Source organism: Vicugna pacos, chromosome 23 (genome assembly GCF_048564905.1).
Source record: "Vicugna pacos chromosome 23, VicPac4, whole genome shotgun sequence".
In the NCBI taxonomy this organism is placed as follows: domain Eukaryota; kingdom Metazoa; phylum Chordata; class Mammalia; order Artiodactyla; family Camelidae; genus Vicugna; species Vicugna pacos.
The window spans coordinates 17,905,210-17,927,041 of NC_133009.1; the positions used below are offsets into that span (position 1 = coordinate 17,905,210).

The window sequence follows — 21,832 nt, forward strand, 5'->3', positions numbered from 1 at the left end:
TAAAGACCTAAATGTAAGACTGGAAACTTATAAAACTCCTAGAGGAAAACATAAGTGGGACACTCTTAGACATAAGTTTTGGATTCATCTCCTAGAGGAATGGAAATAAAAGCAAAAAGAAGCAAATGGGACCCAAGTAAACTTAAAAACTTTTGCACAGCAAAGGAAACCATAAGCAAAACTAAAAGACAACCTATGGAATGGGAGAAAATATTTCCATATCATGGGACCAACAAGGGATTAATTTCCAAAATAGAAAAACAGTTCATATGTTTATATGTATACTAAACAACCCAGTCAAAAAATAGTCAGAAGACCGAAATAGACATTTTTCCAAAGAAGACATACAGATGGCCAACAGGTACATGAAAATATGCTCAATTGCTAATTATCAGAGAAAAGCAAAACAAAGCTACAATAAAGTATCACCTCACATTGGTTAGAATGGCTATTATTAAAAAGTCTACAAATAATAAATGCTGGAGAGGGTCTAGAGAAAAAGCAACCTTCCTATACTGTGGTGGGAATGTAAACTGGTGCAGCCACTGTGGAGAACAGTATGAAGTTTTCTTTAAAAACTAAACATAGAGTTGCCATATGCTACAGCAATCCCACTACTGGGCATATATCTGGAGGGAACCCTAATTTGAAAAGATACATGCACTATTATTATACATACTATTTATAATAGCCAAGACATGGAAGCAACCTAAATGTCCACCAACAGATGAATGGATAAAGACAAGGTATGAATGTGTGTGTGTGTGTGTATATATATATATATATATATATATATATATATATATATATATACAATGGAATACTACTCAGCCATAAAGAAAAGAATGATATAATGCCATTTGCAGCAACATGGATGGACCTAGAGATTATCATACTAAGTGAAGTAAGCTCAGAGAGAGAAAGACAAATACCATATGATATCACTTATAGGTGGACACTACGAAACATAATACAAATGAACATATTTACCAAACATAAATAGATTCACAGACATAGAAAGCAAACTATGATTACTAAAGGGGAAAGGGGGAAGGTGGAAGGATAAACTTAGAGTATGGGATTAACATATACATACTACTATATATAAAATAGATAAATAACAAGAACCTATTTATAGCACAAGGGACAATATTTGATATCCTCTAATAACCTATAATGGAAAAGAATCTGAAAAAGAATATACACACTCACACACACACATATATAAGAGACTGAATATATATATATAATATAAAATGTATATATATTTGAAACTGAATCACCAGAGACCAACAAATTGTAAATCAACTATACTTCAATTTAAAAAAAATTTTAAGATTTGTTGGCTCTCAAACAAAAGCTGGATTTTGCCCCAACTGACCTTATTTCAAAATTTAAATTGTTGGCTCCTGAGACGATGCAATCTTAGTAACAACTCCATCTGATTTTCATATACCTTAGTTCCTAAAGTTTTGGTGAATAGAATCTTCACTAGACCTCTTTGAAGTTAGGAAATAATTATAGATGAAAGCATAGAGAAATTAAATCCAGTTTACTACTCATGATCCAAGTCCCAAGTAAGGCCAGGACCTAGGCACAGATTTTTCTCCTGATCCTCGTTTTCCATGGTGTTCACAAAAGGAGAGCTGATTTTAGCTCCTCCCCAAACCCTGCCAGTCTCGGCTTCTTCTGGGACCCCAGCTGTGACCCAGGAGCACAAACAGAACGTGTTCAGATCTTCGTCTTTGCGTTTTCCCCTTCACCTGCCGATGCTTAGAAATTAGCCAGAATATGATCATCAATGGTTTCATATAATCATACGTGTTACTATAGGAAGGGAAAAGAAACAAAAGCATGTGTTAATATGCTCTGTGCTATAGCCCCGGCAACTAACTGCCTAGGATTCTTCCCGACATATTATGCTGATTCATTCCCTCAGAGGTAAGAGTTTCTCTTAACGCAGAGGACAGAGTCCAGTCCAAACCTTCCCTGTTAACCACTCTGCAGCCTCCCTGCATCCACATCTCACTTTATCTCAGGACTGTGAACAATAATGCCTTTCATTCAAAACCAAGTCCCTGGCAACTGCTTATTTTCCACCACATTCTCCCCCCGCCCCCGCTGGTGAAGCAGGTACACACCTGGTGTGTGTGGAGAGAACCAGCAGAGGCGTCCTGCCTCTTTCACAGCCTCTAGGGTGACATTTATGCTGCAGGAACAGTGATTTGTTAACAAGCATCATCTTCATCTTTAATTTTGAGATGTCTTCTCTCCCTACTCAGTAACATGGAGAGGCAGAAAGAATGCTGTGATAATTAAGTTTTATTCATAACATTTTTCTATGCTCTCCGATTATCCTTTCCACGAGCAATACAATTACTAAATGGGGATAATAGAGCAAAGAAAATTGAAGTAGTGTAGATGGAGAAAACATTTAAAACACTGAAACATCTAATTTAAAAATATTCAGACCCTTGAAACATTGTTTCCAAATAAGAGGAAGTCACTGAAATGGTGAGATGAGTAAAACCCTCTTTGGGGCAAAAACTGCAGGTAGAAAAACACACACACAGTGGAAGAATGCAGTTGTGATGGTCTAGCAAATGCTTTAGGAAAATTCAAATGCTGTCTGTGTGGGTGACACCCCACAGGAGAAATGAGAAAGAAGCTTCGAGTAGAAGCTAACTATCCCAGGAATGAACCACCGGGTACAACGGAGGATGGAGGTTCTGGATTGATTTGTCCCCAGTTCCCACTATGACCTGAGGCTTTTCTCCACTTGCTTAGTCATTATCAAATCTCTTACTGCTCATCTTTCAAGACCCAGCTAGGACTGATTCCTTTTGCCAGGCTTCTCAGAGCACCTGGCCTTCAGCATGACCGCCTTCATCTGAACTCCCACAGTGTCCATTGTTCTTAACTACACATTTGATTGTCCTTTCAGTGTTATAGGTTCTTGATATGTGTGTGTATATGTGTATGCATAATATATACATATATATATATATACATTTCTTATTCATGCATTTATTTCACCCCCAAAATTTTTTTTTTGAGTATCTTTTACGTGCAGTGCTAAAGACACAACAGAAAATAAGAATCAATATTCGGCCTCTAGGGGAGAGTCAAAAAGGAAGTGTATAATTTCAATACAGTATGATAAATAATTTAAAGAGAATTTTGTGGATTTGTACACACTGTGTTACTCTATTGTTCTTTTTAAATGACTGTTGATTCTCAAAATCCATTCCTATGGGAAATACATGTTTCTAAAAGAATCTAATCTAAAAGGGTCAGAAATTTTTCCAGGAAAGGGGAAATTGATCCTGAAATGTGCATTATCCACAGGAAGAGAATTTCTCCACAGTGACTTGGTAGGTGGTTTTGTCCCACTGTGGACTCTCTGACCCCCCAGATCCCCATGAAACAAGCACCTCTTTTGTGTTCATCTCTTGCCTTCCTGAGTCCAGCCATCTTGCATAGAGCCAGAAGTTTTCTATATAAATGATAGATTACTGCTGGGAAATCCTAGTAAACTAGAACATTTAATTATCTACTGTCAGTTTGTTAGATTAAGTAGTTTAGTTATGAAACTATCTTTCTCTACACTCAGCATGTTTTAAAATTACACATTTTTGCTTCTGTCCATGTTTATTAAGATGAAAGCTCTGGCTATACCTCCATTTATTTGCTTCCTATGGTTTTAAAGTAAAATTCTGATACATAAAGAGTGAAACCCAATCAATAGGCTCTGGGATTCCTTCCAACAAAAAAGCTTTCAACAAGTCCTCCTACTCCAGGGGCTCATATTGAGAAGACAAGAGAGAGAGAGAGAGATCACCAGAATCTTTAGAGTTTGTTTCCAGATCCATAAATTTGGAACTGAACCCCAAGATAGAATCTCTCACTTTTTCAAATATATTCATATTTTCCAAAATTCAGTCTTTGAATAAAATTTGGATACAAATACAGTGAATTCAAATGGATTAATCAAGACCATGCTTACACTTCACTCCCCTTAGAAGAGCATATATGGGCTATACAAACCCAAGAGGGAAATGTCAGGTAGTCAGCAAATACCTGTGCCTCCGGACACTCCCATAGTTCAACCCGGGGCTTGTTAGTTCTTGTCAAGTCCCTGAAGCATGTAGTTAACCTGGAAACCTCCTCTCTTAAAACTTTGCCTACCATGAAGCCAATTCATTAGTGCAAATATGCTACTTCATGTGTAGATTGATTCTTCCTCTAGGAATAGATTTTGAGAATCAATAGTCACTTAAGAAGAATAGAGTAACACACTGTGTACAAATCCACCTGATTATATGTGTCTGAAAAGAAGGCATACACTTGGTTCTGCAGTTCAGTGCACATGAGTGAGCCTACATGTCAGCACGGTGGTCTGCAAAGCAGAAAACCACAGTGTAGTCCAGGTGGCACCACTAAGCGGTTCTGTGACCTAAGCAAATATTTAACCACTCTGAATCTCAGAGTAGTTATCCATAGTAGAGACACTGGAATGAGAACTCATGCCACAATATTTAAGACTAAAACTTTGGACTAAAACTAAGCTACTGTGTTATGACCTTTCTCTCTTTTTACCATCTTTGTTAGCTCCTTACTCTGTTTCTTCTATAATAGGAGAAACAAGTGGGGAAAATGTGTAAAGAGATTGGTACTTTTGAAATTTAACAGAATATTATTTGTTACGTGACCCTTTGTTTTGAGGGTACAAACATGGTCAAATATATAGTCTTTCACACTATAACATGCTCAAGAAGAGGTGAAGGTACTTGGGACTTTCACTTAACAAATACTTATTGCATGTCTATTATGTATCAGACACTATTCTGGCAGAGAACAAAACAATCCAAAAATTCTCCTGTCATGAAGTTTACATTCTGATAGAGCAGAAAACTAATAAAGGAGATAAATAAGTAAACGACAGAACATGTTAGGTAGTAAGTGATAAGGAGAACCAGCTACTGGATTCAGTGTGACAGATGAGGAAAAGGGAGGAATAAAAGATGATTCCCTTTGTTTGTTTAATTTGTATGTATGCATTTTGGGGCTTGAGTGATTGGACGGATGATGGTAACAATGAGATGGGGAAAATAGATGGGGAAAAGGGAACACAAATTAGTGGAGGACAAAATCAATTTTTAGGTTTTGGAAATATGCTTGAAGTGCCTTCAGACATCTAGACACTGATGTCAAGTAGGCAGTAGACATAAATCTGGAGCTTTGGAGAGAAATTGGGACAGAACTTCAATTTGGAATTCACCCTATAGGTGGTTTTTAAAGCACTGAGTCTAGAGAGTAGGTGTAGATAGCCAAGAGGACCCCAGGTTGAACTGTAAGGGAATCCGGTGGTTAGAGGTCAGGCAAAGGAGACAGAGTTCGCACAGAAGACTGAGAATGATCAGCCAAAGACATAGAAAGACAATTAAGAAAGTGTGGTGACTCAAAGCTAAGAGAGGACGGTTTCTCAAAAAGAAGTAAACATGTTCAACGGTGTAAAATACTACTGGAGAGGGTGGGTAGAAAGAACGGACATTTGGCATTGAATTTGGTGACATGAAAATCACAGGAGACTTTCCCAAGCACAACTTCAGTTGAATGGTGGAGACAGAAGCCAGACTAGAATGAGCTGAAGAATGATTAGGAAGTAATCGGAGACGCACTGTCTGGTCAACTACTTCAAGAAATTTTGTTGAGAAGGTCAGCAGAGAGAAAAAAAAGAAAAAACAGTGCATTAGATGAAAAAAGATGGAAGGAACAAAGAGATAGCAAATACTATTTATCTACTGAAAGGAATGATCTAGCAGATGACTGGTTGATGGAGTGAAATTTGGAACCATTGATCAAAGACTCTTGGAAGACCAAACAGGGATGGGTTTCAGAACTAACCCATAGAAGGGTTAACTCTTAAAGGAAACCTTAGTGGAGGAACTCTTCTATAGTAACAGGAGGGGAGATGAAGATGTGTAAACATGTGACTATTTGGGGCACTTGGAAGTAGAAAGGTAGTTTTTATGTTTCCTTTCTTTTTGGGGGGGTAAAGTATAAAGCAATATCATTAGCAGGGAGTTGGGACAAAAATGAGAGAGAAGGGATGTGGGAGGTTTGAGGAGCAAGTATATGTTATGAAAAACTCATCCCAGAAAAATAAGAAAGGAAGCTAATGAAGGGAAGAGCACGATTACCACTCAAAGCTGCTTGGCCGCTGGGGTTTGTGGCCACACATTTCAGGTGACGTCCGTCAGCACAGCGACGTGACCGCCTTCAGCAGCAGTCGATCCCTCACAGGCACGAGGAAAGAGGAGGTTTCTGACAACACATCGGGGTTTCCTCAGGTGAGTAGGACGGAGAGTGTGGTAATTCTGACGGGCGACAGAAAGCAAGTGGCGTACAGAGGAACGTACAAAGAAGGTGACAGCAACAAGGAGACAGTTCATGAGTCTGAAGGGAGCTGAGGGCGTTGGAGCAGGGAGAACCACAACTTAGAAACAGGTCTAAGGTACTAAAAGAAAAACAGCCTCCAGCTGAGAAAGCAGGGGGCAAAGTGGTGCCATCAGAGGTTTCAACCGTGCGAGGAATTTGCGGGAATGTTCTGGTCACACGACTATACATAGTGAATCCAGTCACCGGACTCAGGTCTTCAGACTCCAAACCTAGGTCTTTTTCCCGCTTTATCACAGTTGCTATACGGTAAATATACTTTTTCTTTTTGGCTTTTAGATTTATTCTTGAGGCTTTGGTGATAGTCCTGGAGATAAGTGGAAAATCACTGAAGATGGCCCTGAACCATCTCTACGGTACATATGAGATTTAGATCTTAATTGCTTTATGATAATACATGCATTTATGTTCTCTTTTTAGCATTATAAATAGAAATAGGCTGAAACAGAAATAAGTAAATTCTTTTTGATTAACCCGATTCCGAGTTACTGTAAAAGTATCTAGAAGGTGCAAGATTTGCATCTCCGCCTCTGTTTCTTATCTTCTTTAATTCCATGTTAACCCTTTGCTTAGACATTGATATGTGAATGACTCCTGACACCCCTGACTGCTCCGAGTCATTTTACTTGCCCTGAAATCCTCTTTTTTCTTGAACTCATATTTTTCTCCTTTTCAGAATGTCCTTGATGAATTCTCTCGATATGACACAGTATTAAGGATTTAACAGGCTAAGGTATTGGAAACACATGTTCACATGTCCACATACACAGAGAGACACACAGACCCTAAGTTTTGCCACTTCTTGGTGGTACAACTTCAGCTTAATTTCTTCACTGCTTAACTGTTCTGTGAAATGAAGATAATAAAAGTGCCTGTACCATAGGGTACTTACAGGAACTAAAGAGGAAAGTGCATACCTGGAGGTCAACACAGAGTCTGAGCCCTAATGAGAAGTCCGTAATTGCTAATTCTGCTGGGTATCACGTCCGCACTGCCTGGTGAATTCACACATGCGTGCACACCTAAGGCCGGGGTAGTTGTCTCCGGAATCCCGGATGTACAAGTGAATGCTCTTTTCATGCACTTCTCCGTCATCCTTTGAAACACGATTCACAAGCCTCCCAATCCGGATGCTTGAACATCTAATCACCTGCGGCTTCTCACATTCAGAACAACCTATCAGCTCCTTGATTTCTCATCTTTTCTCAAATTTCAATCAAGAACTCTTTTTCCTTCCTTTCCTCTATGCTTAGGGTGTTTGCTGTTTGATTTTTAACCATTTGAAATCTGAAATAAAATGCTGTTCGAACTAACATGATCCAAAAAAGCAGTGTTTATTAAGCAGTCATTTCTTTTTAAAGTTCGTTTTAAGTGACCCTCAACTAAGATTGAAAATGGATTTCTCTATTGATTTGTTGCCCTGACATTCCTCGGTGAAAACAGTCAGCTAATTAAGTGTATCTTTCTTACTCCTTGCACTGCAGCTCAGACAGGAAATGAATAGATTCGGGGTGGAAGCATAGCTTGAGATGTAAGATCCTCTCTCAGGTGACACGACCATATGACAGTTCTCCTCGTAGGAATTTGCCAACCTGAAATTAAACAAGTGCACTGTTCTAAAGGTTACTTCTGTGAAAATAACATAATCTTAAAGATTCTGTCAATGATGCACAGATAAATAAGTATTCCCTTAAATGATAAGCATCTGCAAGTCACTGATGAATAAAAGGTAAAGAGAACGATTTAGGACACGCACAGCTCAGTTTTAAACTGTTTCAGAAGGGAGTTGGAATTTTTTGCACTTTCACCTTTCCCTGGGGTTGCCTTGGTTGGTGAAAATCTTCAAGTGAAATATTCCTAGAAACTGAGCTACAGGGTAGAAAGGGTACTGAACTAGGGGCCAGAGCTTCTGATTCAGATGAAGCGAAGGAGAGGAGAGTGAAGGGGAAAGGACACATATTTGACATCCTAGACATTTTTTCCCTAAATCCAAATCATGTTAAAAGGAATTTGATTATTCAAATTCAAAATACATTTTAATTTGATTATTCAAATTCAAAATTCCTTTCGATTAAAAATCAAAAGGAATGTGATTATTTCTGTTTTAGTATTTCTTTATTTATAAACTGAAAAAAGAGAGAGAGGAAGGGTATAGCTCAGTGGTAGAGTGCATGCTTAGAATGCACAAGGTCCTGGGCTCAATCCCCAGTACCTCCACTAAAAAATAAAATAAAATAAAATAAAATAAAATAAAATAAAAAATTAATTAAAAAAATACATGAAGAAACCTAATTACCTCCTCCCACAAAACAAAAACAAAAAAATAGCATTGTATTTCATCTAAAGAAGTTGAGATCTACATTTGCTCCCAGCATTACTGCTAACTTTGTCAGGGAATATTACTGAGATTCAGCTTTATTTTCTACAAAATTAGTAGAGAGAACTAGATATCATTAAAACTTCTAAATTTGAGCTATAGCTGCTTTTTTCTCTAAGAAAAATTGAGATAACGAGACTGCCTTGCCAACAGAGTCAAAGGAGATATATATGTGAAATTACAAACTGCATACTGTTAGTCAAATGTGAATCCCTCTGATGGTTCTGAGCCACATAAGGGCTAAGGGAATTTTCTACGATAATACTGCTAGTGCGTGGCATTTCTTCACTTGCCAAAACAGAGCCCAACTCAAATTAGAAACTAAAAAAAATATTTTTAATGAATAATACAGGACCTGGGGTCTGCACCCAGGATACCTGGCCCACAACCTGCGAGCCTACACTGTCCTGTGCTACATTTGCTACCAAAGAAAGATAAACTAAAGCTAGCTATGGAGAAGAGATGGAGCGGTTCTGTGGGATCTGTACCAACTTGATTTAAAATAATGGAAGCAGAGAGCACTGTACTAACGAAGCCATGGGGAACTATTCTACCAGAGAGATGCTCCAGAATGAGAATAGTTTTCATGGGTTGAACACTTTTGTTCCCAGGCTTCAGCTATTGTGGTACAATAATGTTCCTTCTTTCCTCTAAAAAAGAGGAAAACTACAGAGATTAAACTAGGGTTATTTCCCCAAATACACTGACCCATCCCTGAGAGGGTAGTGCATTTCCAGAGTAGAAAACAATGCCAGCTTTGCCCCCAGAAAGGAGAGGCCAAGGTAATGGCATAGCCAGTGAAGAGCAGTTAGAGGGAGTCCATTTCATCCGATTCCCTAAGCTCATAGCAGAGTTGCTGAAAAGACCAACATGATCCTTGCTCTCCTTCCACACTGCTTGCATGCACATTCTGCTCCTAGGCCACTGGCATAAGATACTGAAAGCTGATCTCTCCCCGAGGAGTCAGTCTTTAGCCCACTCCGAACACAGCCTTCTCTGGCCACAGACCTCCTTCTGAGAGTAAACAATACCTCTTAGTTTAAGTATCTATTAGTCTCTTAAATATACTTTACTAAAGCATTTATTTTTAAAATGAAAGGTTTCTTCCTTAGTGCTAAAGTAAAGCATTGCAGAAAATTTGGAAAATATTAAAAAGCACATATAATGTCATTACCTGTAATCAGCATTATGGTACACTTCTTTCATATGTGTGTATGTGTATTATCCTAATTTTATACTTAGTATGTATGTATCATGTATATATCATTCATTTTTTACATTTAAAAACAAAATTTTTTGACTATCTTGTTTAATATAATATCTTTTAATTTTAATGTTACATTGGGAGCACATATGATAAAATATTATTTTAAAATATGGGTTTTAAGGAATTTCTTCAGACTTTAAGGGAGTAGGTTATATCAAATCAATATTCTGAAGAAATCAATTATAAAAACTGGATAAAATATCAGAAATACATCAGTATGAAGATACTGGAGAATGACTAAGGCAGCCAGTCCTTGAGGGGCCAGTATTCTAGAGAGCGGTGAGGGGTGGGAGAGGAAATGCAATGTTGTAAGATCAGTATTTCCCCCTTGTTGCTCTTTGAGGCATTTGCTATTTGTAAGCCCTTCAGGACATACAGGCCAAATGGAAAGCCAGGAAGCAGAAATTTATACTCCAGAGCTTCAGGGGTCAAGCAAAAAGAAAGATGAAAAAAGCAAAATGCAGTGAAATCAGTCCAACATTCTGCACTGCTTTTCCCCTCAAAGCATATGTCATTTCTTAAGTTGTGAGTATTGAGAGTGAGGCTTTTCCAAAAAGCCAACCACGAAGTGGTTAATAAAAAAAAAAAAAAATGAAGGGCTAAATACATTTGAGTTTTCAGTGTTCTCCCCTGCTGGTGAAATAAAAATTGGAGTTCAGAAATCCCAGAAGGAAGAGGTCCCAGTAAACAACTTAGACCTTTGGTTGAGACCCAGAAAGAGCCGTATCTTAGGAGAAAAAGCAAATGAATAAAGACCAGCCATTACAAGGACTATGAGCCAGTCTCAAACCACTTAAGTATCTGATTATATCAAGATAATATGGCATGACTCTAACTGCCTGCCAGAAGAAAATTAATTTCCATTTCTAAAGGAAAATAGTCAGACTCTTTATAATTGTTCATACACAATGTTACAACATTCAGAAGTTACTAGGTATATCAGAAGATTGGACCAAGCAAATAAAAACCATGAAGAAAACACATGAAGTTATCAGGATAGACTTCAGGATAATTTTGATTAGTATGCTCAGCAAATTAGATGACAAGATACAGAGCTTCAGAAAATAACTGCAAACTACAAAGAAGAACTCAGTAAAAATTCTCTAATAGAAAAAAACGACAATTGAAATTAAGAATACGTTAAATACATACATCAGTGATTAGACATAGTAGGAAGGACGATTAGTCATCTGAAAAATAGTGCAGTAGAAAATATGAAATCTGAAGCACACAGAGAAAAGAAAGATGGAAAATGCAGAAAAGACTATATAAGAAATCTGAGGCAATGTGAAAAGATAGCATGCGTGTAATTGGAGTCCTAGAATGTGAGTAGAAGGAGGGTGCGTGGAGCAATCGTCCAAGAGTTAATAGCCAAGAATCCTTAAAAATGAAAGAAATACATCAAACCACAGATTTAGGAAGCATTACAAACACCAAGTAGCATAAATAAAAGTAAACAAGACCAAAGCATTTTATAGTAATACAGCTGAAACTAAAGAAAATAAGAAAATTTAAAATCAGAAAAAAGCTCGTATTTTTACAAAGAACAATAACAATATTGAAACTGAATTCTCAGAAATTATGGAATCAAGGAGAAAATGGAAGAATATATTTAAAGTACCGAAGGAGACACACTGCCTTCCCAAAATTTGCTATCCAGAGAAAATACTCTGGATGATTTAAGGTGAAGTAAAGACATTTTCAGACAAACAAAAACTAAGAAAATGTGTTGTGAGTAAACTTATATTTAAACAAATACTAGAGGAATGTATTCAGGCAGATATAAAAACTGACCCTATATTGAAATACAAAAATCCGGAAATAAATAAAAATCACAGATGTGGTAAAAATGTGGATAGGTATTCAATACTGACTGTAAAAGAGAATAATAGTAATATTTTGTAGAGTTCTAAATGTATGTAGAATTTAAAAGATGACAAAAATAAGAAGAAAAAAAGGATAAATAAAATTAAAGTATCCTAAAATTTTTGCATTCTTTGAGAAATGGTAAAAGTGCTCATTTATAGTAGATAAAATTAACAAAGGAAGCATATTTAAATCTTTGAGTAACCACTAAAACAAAATGAAATGATAATTTAAAAAATTATTAACACAAAAGCAGCTGTGAAAGAAAGAAATAAAAAGGCGGGGGGTGGGGGGAACAAATCAGCCAAATTGAAAACGGTGGTTTGGGGATATGAATACAGACTGTAAGTAATTACTTAAAATGTAAATGGACTACTTACGCTAAGTGGAAGACTGAATAATAAAAAAAAAGAAGAAGAAGAAGAGAAAACTATGCTGCTGCTCATAAGAGATACATCTTAAACATAAGACACAGAGAAGTTAAAAGCAAAAGGATGGAGAAAGAGATACCATACAAGCACCAAGCACAAGAAAACCAGGGGAGCTATATCAGAATCAAGCTAAGAAAACTTTAAGACAAGAGATTTACTAGAAATAACAGGCATTTCACAATGATAAAAAGTTAATATCAACAGTAATACATAATGATTCTGTATTTTATGCACCTAATAACATTGCCTCAAAATACATAAATGAAACCCCGCAAAAGTAAAAGGAGAAAGAAACAAATTCGCAACAACAGGGATTTTGATGCATCACTCTCGATTACTGATAAGGCAAGCAAACAAAACATCAATAAGCATATGGAAGATTTGAAAAAAAAGTTCTTTGTTGGCATAATTCACACACACACACACACACACACACACACACACACATAAAAGACTGCACCCATGCCAAACAGTATGCTTTTTGTAAGTTTACATGAAACATTTACCAAAATAGACGTTCTACTAAAAGCAAACCTCATATGACCATGGTGTGATTAAACTAGAAAGCAGTAATAATCAGATAACTAGAAAAATTTCAAGTATTTGGAAATTAATAGCCTATAAGATAAATAATGTGACCAATAATCAGATTAATGTAGAAGTCCTAATGAAAATTAGAGAATATTTGAACTAAATGATAAAGAAAATACAACACACCAATCTTGTCATGGAAGAATTCTGCTTTTGCTTAGCATCTAGAAAGTGGCAAGGGAATATAGCTCCTATGTTAACGGTAAGAAAAACCCAGATAATCTACAAAATTATAACTTAAAAAAAAAATCTTTCAGAGAGCTAAGATCTTAGGGCAATAGAGTATACCGAATCCTGGAGAATAGTGAGCACTTCCAGAAAGAGACAGGACACATGACTTACTTTATCTTCAGCAGAGCTCAGGAAACAGTAGAGGAGAGAAGACTTTCCTAATCTTTTTATGAAACCAGTATTACCCTAATACTAAAACCATACAAAGACATTACAAGTAAAGAATACTACACACCAATATGCTTTATCAACATGTATGCAAAAGTCTTAACAAAATACAAGCACATCAAATCTAGCAATGTAAAAAGAGAGATAAAACCTCTTGATCAAGTTTGGTTTACTCCAGGAACTCAGGACTGGCTCCACATTTGAAAATCAGTCAGCATAATTCATTATATCTACAAAATACAATTAAATAAACAAATAAAATAAAAACATAATCATCTCAATGCAGAAAAAGCAGTTGCCAAAATTCAACATCCATTCTTCATACAAACTAAGAGAAAATAGGGATTAGCAGGGAACATTGTCAAGATGGCATGTATGAAAACCTGCAGCCAACCTCATACTTAGCAGTGAAAACTGAATACATACCTTTTCCATAATATCAGGATTTAAGACAAGTGATCTCAACACTTCAGTATTATAATGGAGATCCTAACGTACAGTGATGCAAGCCAAAAAAGGAATACAGTTTGAAAAAGAAATGAACTATTGGTAGATGGTATGAGTGTAGATAATTCCAAAAGACTCTACAAAAAATATATCATAACTAGAACTAGGTAAAGACTATTTGGCTTTGGCCTCCCTGTCCCACCCCTTCTCCTCCTCCTCCGTATACTCAGCTGTGCACCTGCCCCAGGCCCAGTTCTTGGCTCTTCCCCACCCCTCCACTTTACAAGAATTCCTCTTCTGCCTTTTCACTTTCCTCTCTCTGTTTATGATTTCCTCTTCTCTTGCCAAATTCCTACCTTGTTCTGCATTTCCAACAGCTGAGCATTGTCTGAGTTCATGTCCTGTCATTATCTCCAAAGTAATTGAGTAGTAAAAGCAGAAAGGATGTGATAATATTGTGGAGACCAAAGTCCTCAGGAATTGTGGGACGCGCCCTCCAGCTAACATGCCCTCAACTCCTAGTTAAGCTCTCTTTTCCCATTTTCTCCCCACATCTCACTACCTTCCTAAAACTCTCTCCCTTTTCTTTGCTCACGCCACCATCATTTTTCCCTCTCTGTTCCATTTTATCTTCTCTCTATACTAAATTGTACAAAATGTGTCTGAAGTTGTTCCATTTAATTTACTTTTTTGAATAAAGTTTGATGATATGATTTTTCCAATTGGAACCACTATGATTGAAAACAGGTGAGTTAAACATTTTGTCTTCTAAGAGAAAGACATTTGCTGTTTTGAATGCAGTCTCTCCTTAACTGGGAAAAAAAAAAGCATTCGTTGATTATTCGATATTGCTAGACGTGTCACACTAATGCTGTGGCTACTTCCTGTTTATTACTTTATGTGCTTACCATACATCAATTTTCTTGGTCTTTAGAATATGGCTTTGAAATAGGCTTATATTTTCTCAGGTGAGAAACTGAGGCCTAGGCACCTTGTCCAGGTCTCATATCTGGTAGGCTGCAGTGCTGGGATTCAAACCCAGGTCTGTAGGACTCCTGTCAATGCTCTTAACCTTTCTATTGGAAACACAGTGAACGCGATTAACTTGGATGGCAGCAATCTCTCTGACTACGTTTCCTCTCTGGAGGAAAGGAACAGCACACCACTCAGAAACAGAAAGATCTTTGCAATGTCTCTCTCCTTCGAGCATCGTAAGAGAGATGAATAAAGTTAATAGTCCTGTTGGACATTTGGGTATGTGAACAGGATCATTAAAATAGAGGCCCTGATGTGTGCCCCAGGGATCTGCTCAGAGTAGAGGGTAGAGTGTAGGTTTGGGGTTAGAAATCTTTGAGGCAGGTAGACATACAGTACAGTCCTCCATGTATGCTCTATTTCAGTTCTTTGTCCTCACCATTAGGTCTACTGGGAAAAGAAAAACAGAAACATGTCGTAATTCTTCCTTGTTTATAAACTGCATGAATTAGGAAGTGACAGGCTGAAACTGTGTTTTTAATATGCAAGCCAGACCATCTGATTTATTATTGGTGCTTTGGCCACTGTGGGTTCCTGTCTTGTACACACAGCAAGCTGAGATTTTAAGGGCTGGATTAGTCTGATGTTTAGAAGCTCCACAAGGCTCTTCCTGAAACTCTTCCTCTCCGTTGTTCGCTTTATTTTGTTTTGTTATGAAGTTAACAGACCATCAGTTTTATTTGCCTACATTCTACACTGGATAGCAGAACGCTCACATTAATTTACTTACACCTGTCACCATAGAATACAGAATTTTGTCTATTTTTTTTAACATACACAGACACACTGTTTCATCAGAGAGCTTCATTCCCTTAATAGTACTTAAGAATGCTTGCTGTGTGTTAAACAGTAATGGGGTGTTCAGAGAAGAGAAAGCTTTGTTTGTGGCTGAGAAACTAAAGAGCATTAGGAATTGTTGGTCTTAACAAATTGGATCCGAGGAAAGGGTGGCAACGCACTGCCGCCTCTGTGGAGAATGGGATCTGCGCTTCTCAGGCACAGAACTGGGCATCTGCGAAGCTCTGACTGATGCCTCAAGACCCAGATCAGTCACTGTTCGCGTGCAGCCTTTCATGGCGCACAAGAGGAGTGAATCCTGCCCATCCCTTTCCTGGCAGAGACTTTCAAATCCAAGTGAAAAGGGCTCAGAATTTCTGCAGGTCTGGGTATCAGCTGAATCCAAACCACAGAGACTTATCCCACCCTCCCGGGAGGACTCCTTGGCATAAAACCAGGAGGAGAATTTGTTTGAGATTCTGAAGACTTGGGGGGGGGTCTTACTCATTTTAATGGAGGTACTGGGGGTCGAACCCAGGACCTTGTGCATGCTAAGCATGCGCTCTACCCCTGAGCTACACCCTCCCTGCAGCACGCAGTAGATGTTTGACGCATGAACACGTAGGTAGAAAACGATACTCGAGCCAGTAAACACACCCACAGACGGTGGGACGAGTCAAGCTCACTGTTGTCTCTTTCCCTACAGAGAACACGAAATAGTGACCATTAACTATTCATGAAGGTCATGACACCCTTTCCAATCAGGGCTTTTTTAACCTTTTAACATACAGTCTGCAACATGCTACAAAGCTCCCTCCGCAGGGCTATGGACTGTGCCTCCCGGCCAGATCCCCGGGAAATTTACCGCGTGCCTGGCACGCTGGGGACACTGTGAAACCCCTCCAGGGTATCGTCTCCCGAGCAAGGGGGTGACTGTATGAAGTCCAGGTTTCATTTTCTTAACTGGCTTGCAGACCTAAACACTTCGGAGTCAGCAGGCCATTCCTTTGGAATGTTAGGGCAACCAAAGCAGAGCTGAGAGGAAGGCGGCTGCTGCCGCTTCCCCGGGCCGTGGAACTGAGCCGGGGCCAAGCGTCTCAACCGGCCGGCCTCTCAGATTTCTGCTCTTGATGAAAACACCTTGTAAGAAAGGCCAAAGGAGATGGGGCTGGGATATTTAAACATAATTCCTGCAAGAGTGCTCTTTCCTAATCAAAGGCTGTAATTGCTTTCCTCCGAGGCCCCTCTTCCTGCAGGGAAGCCTTATTTATTTCTTGCATTTGAAATTTCTGGCTGAAACTCAGTCTCTGGATTCCAGGGGAAGCTGTGTTACCTTTAGAACATAACAAAGATAAAGTCTGTTTCCTTTATCACAAAACAAGACAACGTGAGTGGGGAAAGCTGAGGACTCTGGACCATCTTAAGACTGTAGGACTAAGAGGGCGTAGCTGCGAGAGCATCGCAGAGCAGGAGGTGCAGCCCTCTGTCTGCGGCCTGGCCCATTCATCCAGGTGAAGAGCGGTGGATTCCACACTGGTCCTTTCATCCTGACAGACAAGACAGGAAGCTGTTTATCTATCCCTGAATAGACAGGCTTCTCTTGGAGAAAAAAAAAAAAGGAGCCTAACTCCCATGTTCACAGCAGCACTGTTTACAGTAGCCAAGACATGGAAACAACCTAAATGTCCATCAGCAGATGACTGGGTAAAGAAGTTGTTCAAATGCCGGTTTATTAAAAAGCTCTTTCCTGACATCCCTGGTAAAAGTCATGAGGCCTGGCCCTACCCCTCACTATGCCTCTACACTGCCTTGTTTTTCACTATCTGACACATCATAAATATTTGGTGGTCTGTTTCTCTCTTTCTTCTCAGCAGCATGTACATTTTTGAGAGCAGGATATTAATTAATGTCTGTTTTGTTCAGGCAGTGCCTGGCCCGTAGTAGGCATTCAACAGAGATCCAAACAAAGGAATCCCTCGTGAATATACAAACCATCTCCCACTCTGTTGAAAGGCTAAGCTCTGCTGACAAAGATTAATATCTATTAATGCCTTACTTTTTTCCAGGTGATACATTTACATTTGGTAAGGACTTTCAGGAGAAAATGTGCTAGCTCAAAAAATTGCACCAATGGTAGATAGTGCAGCCTATGTGCCTGTGCACTGAAGCTGGCACCTGGAAGCACATGCTGGGCCGCCCTATAACCACCCTGCAGTCACGAGTCCTCAAGTAAGCTCAGCGCCCTGTGCAGAGCCTGGCGCAGGGGAGTTGTTCAGTAAGTGCTTGTTGAGCTGGACTGCATGGGAGGCTTTGATTTGCCCACATGCAAGTCCTGCTCTGAGTCTAATAACTCAATCATCACTTCCATGAAGCTTTCTAATTGAGTACTGCTACCACTTTGCTTACAAAACTGTAAGTTCAAAGTCAGTCTCCCAGCTGGGAACAAATTCAGGTCTTGTTTCTCTTTTTGCTGGTGACTTTGTGATCTGTCACTGCAGGTTTGCCACATGTCACTTACAGGCAACATATGGTGGTTGCACAAAGGAACTCAGATTTTCTTTAGAGAGCAAATAATTGCCTAAGTTTGTGGGTATAATTAAGAAATTTGAGATCCAGTCGTATGTTTTGCATCAGGATTTCTGAGTAAGCCATTTCCCTAAGCGGCAAGGAAACAGTTGCGCCAAGCAATTGGACCTTAACCCATCTTACAGCTCAAGGATTTAGTTTTTAGTCAGTGCTAAATTTATCAGATCTTGCCTGGATTTGCAATAGAACAGCTGCCAAGCAAACTGTGAAGGAACAGAACAAGTCAATGTTCAGCTAAAACGAGCAAGGAAATCCTTCCTAATCAAAACCAGCAGTCACTTTCAAAATGAGCACACTCTGGCTGCCACCGACAAATGAAATTCCGCACGCCCAGAGCTTCTGCCGAACACCCTGGATATATGTCCGTGAGCAGTGTTTCGCCTGTAGTGAAGAGTTTCCATTCTCTGGACAGAGATGCCAACCTGGGGAGCCCATTTTTAAATGAATCTTAAATCAGATGAATGGTTAGTCTCTACTGCTTTGACGTTTCACCCACTAGAAAGACTCGTTTTCCAAATCTTGCTCATTTTACCATTTACCTCATTTAATATAACTTAATAACTTCTGATTTAACAGTGTCTATCTTTTTTCCACCCAAGGTTGTTTTTCTCAAATTTAACTAAAATATCAGAGTTCTCATTTTCCTGATGAAGAACTCGGCTGACCCTATTTAATTTTTTAAGCCCACTATCCTTTCCCATTTTATTGTCCTTCAGAGCACTTATCACTGTCTAACATACTATTTCTTACCTACTTATTTTATTTACTTTCTAGATGCTAATTACCCAATCTCTTAACTAAACTATCAACTCCACAAGGCAGGGGTTTTTGTTTGTTTTCTTTACTTAGGGCATGCCTGACCTATAAAAGGTGCTCAATAAATATTTGTTGAATATTTGTTGAAAGAATAAATCAATGAAATGTTGGTTTCAGAGTCAGGCATGATTCTATCTAAAGTTCAATGCAGGCTCTACCACCTGAGGAAGATGTTTAAACCTTTGAAGCCTCAGTTTCCTCTTCTGTAGAATGGGGATGATATGAATCATACTAATACTGCCACTAACAATCGTAAGTCTCATGGCATTATGAATAGCAAAAGGACGATGCAAGCAAAAAGTGGGCAACATTCTGCACAGAGAGAATTCCCTTGGTAGAGGTGGATGCTGTTGATTGCGTTTGTGCTCATTGAATATCCTCAAGGCTCTCAAGTGCTAAGAGGATGTGCCTGGAGTCCTTAGGGGTTGGGAATCCAGGCTCCACTCACAAATCCCTTCAACCAGAATAGTGCCTCTGCTCTGTGACATCTTTTATTTCTTTTTCATTTTCTACTATTGCAGATGAGGTTTCATTTGGGAGAAAAAAGTATTCTGCACTGTTAAATGGTTTGAGATGTGTCATCAGTATTTCAAAGAGAGAAGTTTCACTTTCCCTCTTCCAGGACTGAGCATTTGTGCTTTATATTACAGATTTGCATCTGTCTAGTGGACACTGCTCTCCATTCCAGTCTAGAGACAGAAAGTAGATAGCACAGAGAAAGAAGAAGAGACAAAAGAGAAGTTATACTGCTTGCCAAGTATAATGCCTGACACGTAGCGGGTGCTCAGAAAACAGCATTTCACGTCTGTTTCGTTGTGGATGCACGAGGCAGCCACAAACCCACATCCAAAAGAACAGCACATTAACTTTTTCTATTAGCCCATCATTAGCCCATGATGTGAGGATTGTCTGTCATTTTTGGATCATACATAACATAAATCCCATTCCTAGTAGGAGCTAGAAAGGCACTATGATATCTTAAAACGATTTTAGAAACCTAAGCCTGATCTTTGTTTCTGCTTGTTTTTTCTGTCTTAACAGCCAGAGAAATTGGAGTTCGTCTCCAGGCCCCACAGCCAAAGCCAGCTCAGTCAGTGTCCCAGGGAGAGCCCACCGGCCAGCGTTCTCCACCAGCACTGGACTGGACATTGACCTAAGGGAAAACCCCCAGAGTTCTTCCCTAAATAAATGCTTCGGCACAGAGAAAAAGTCAAGGGTGTGAGTATGTTTGCTGCAGAAAGCCCCTCTCCTGGGACCCGTTGCCATGGCCATTAGGGCATTTGTGGGGCTGTACTCCACCACCTTAGGAAATAGATCAGGACTCCCAGGCTGAACCCCTCCTTGCTTGCCTCCCCACTGCCGTGTTTGGAGGTTCTAGTGATGGTCTCCCTCAGCCAACAAAAAAAGAGGCAGGGAGGGGTTGTCATGGAGCCAGCACATGAGGACAGGGCTCAAAGAGACTAACCTAGGGAAAGCGTGACAGTGGGCTTTGGGAAATGGGTCCTATGTCTCATTGGCAAAGAATGCAATTCGGGAAATTACTCAGGACTCCTTGGAGCCCCTGGGCCTAATCCAGGATTGGCTTGGCAAAAGAGGGACACTGAGAGGGATCCTTAAATTGAGTGTACAGAGAAGGGGAGAGGGGTGGGAGCGAAGGGAGGAGGGAGGGCTGGGTGATCTCTCAGACAAGGCAGGGTTAGAAGCAACAAGGCAGTCTGAGTCCCAAAACTCAAGTCTTCAGTTTCATGTTCTTCGAGGTCTCCGCCGGACTTGAATCTCTAAGCCCCTGACCTGATGACCTTGACTTCACCCTCAGGGCTCACTTTGAACACTGCTCAGCCCATCTGTGTCCACTGACCCCCATTCTGAACACCTCAGACACGGTCTGCACACCCGGCCTGGTAGCAGGGCTTACCTGGGCCGGACTGGCAGGCCAAGCTCCCAATTCTGATGCTTGCTGGCAGCCTGCCGCCTTCCCCCATTCCGCGTGTACTCCCCCCAGGACCCCGAACTACCGCAATAAAATGTATTGAGACAATACTCATTAAGGAGCCACAAAAGGAATACTGATGTTTTCTAAGCGATTCTACTCATTTCTCAATAACTGTGACAATCCACTAAGTCGACCTTATGATCTGCAGTCTTAAATCCCCTAGATTAGTGGAGGATACAGACAAAAGAACAGATTATTATAATGCAGTTTGAGGGGGTTGTTGTTTAATTGAAGTACAGTCAGTTACAATGTGTCAATTTCTGGTGCACAGCACAGTGTCCCAGTCATGCAGAGACATATATATATGTATATATATATTCATTATTAAAGGTTATTACAAGATATTGAATATAGTTCCTCATACTATACAGAAGAAACTTGCTTTTTAAATCTATTTTTATATTGGCTAACATTTGGAAATCTCAGACTCCTGAATTTACCCCTTCCCACTCCCTTTCCCCAGTAACCATAAGATTGTTTACTATGTCTGCAAATCTATTTTCTGTTTTGTAGATGAGTTCGTAGTGTCCTTTTTTTCCTTTGTTTTTAGATTCCACATATGAGTGAGTATCATATAGTATTTTTCTTTCTCTTTCTGGCTTACTTCACTTAGAATGACATCTCTAGGTCTATCCATGTTGCTGCAAATGGCATTATTTTATTCTTTTTTATGGCTGAGTATTATTCCATTGTATAACTGTACCTCAGCTTCTAGTCATCTGTAAGTGGACATTTAGGTGGCTTCCATGTCTTAACTATTGTATATAGTGCTGCTGTGAACATTGGGG

The 21,832-nt window shown here is 39.3% G+C and overlaps 1 long non-coding RNA gene across 1 annotated transcript in view; it reads right to left on the reverse strand.

The window, feature by feature from the left end:
* Positions 1-7,816: 7,816 nt before the first annotated feature.
* LOC140688616 (uncharacterized) overlaps positions 7,817-21,832 on the reverse strand; it is a 38,164-nt gene continuing 24,148 nt past the window's right edge. The window contains exon 6 of the long non-coding RNA XR_012063315.1: positions 7,817-8,051. This is a non-coding gene — a long non-coding RNA (uncharacterized lncRNA). The remainder of the gene's footprint in view (positions 8,052-21,832) is intronic.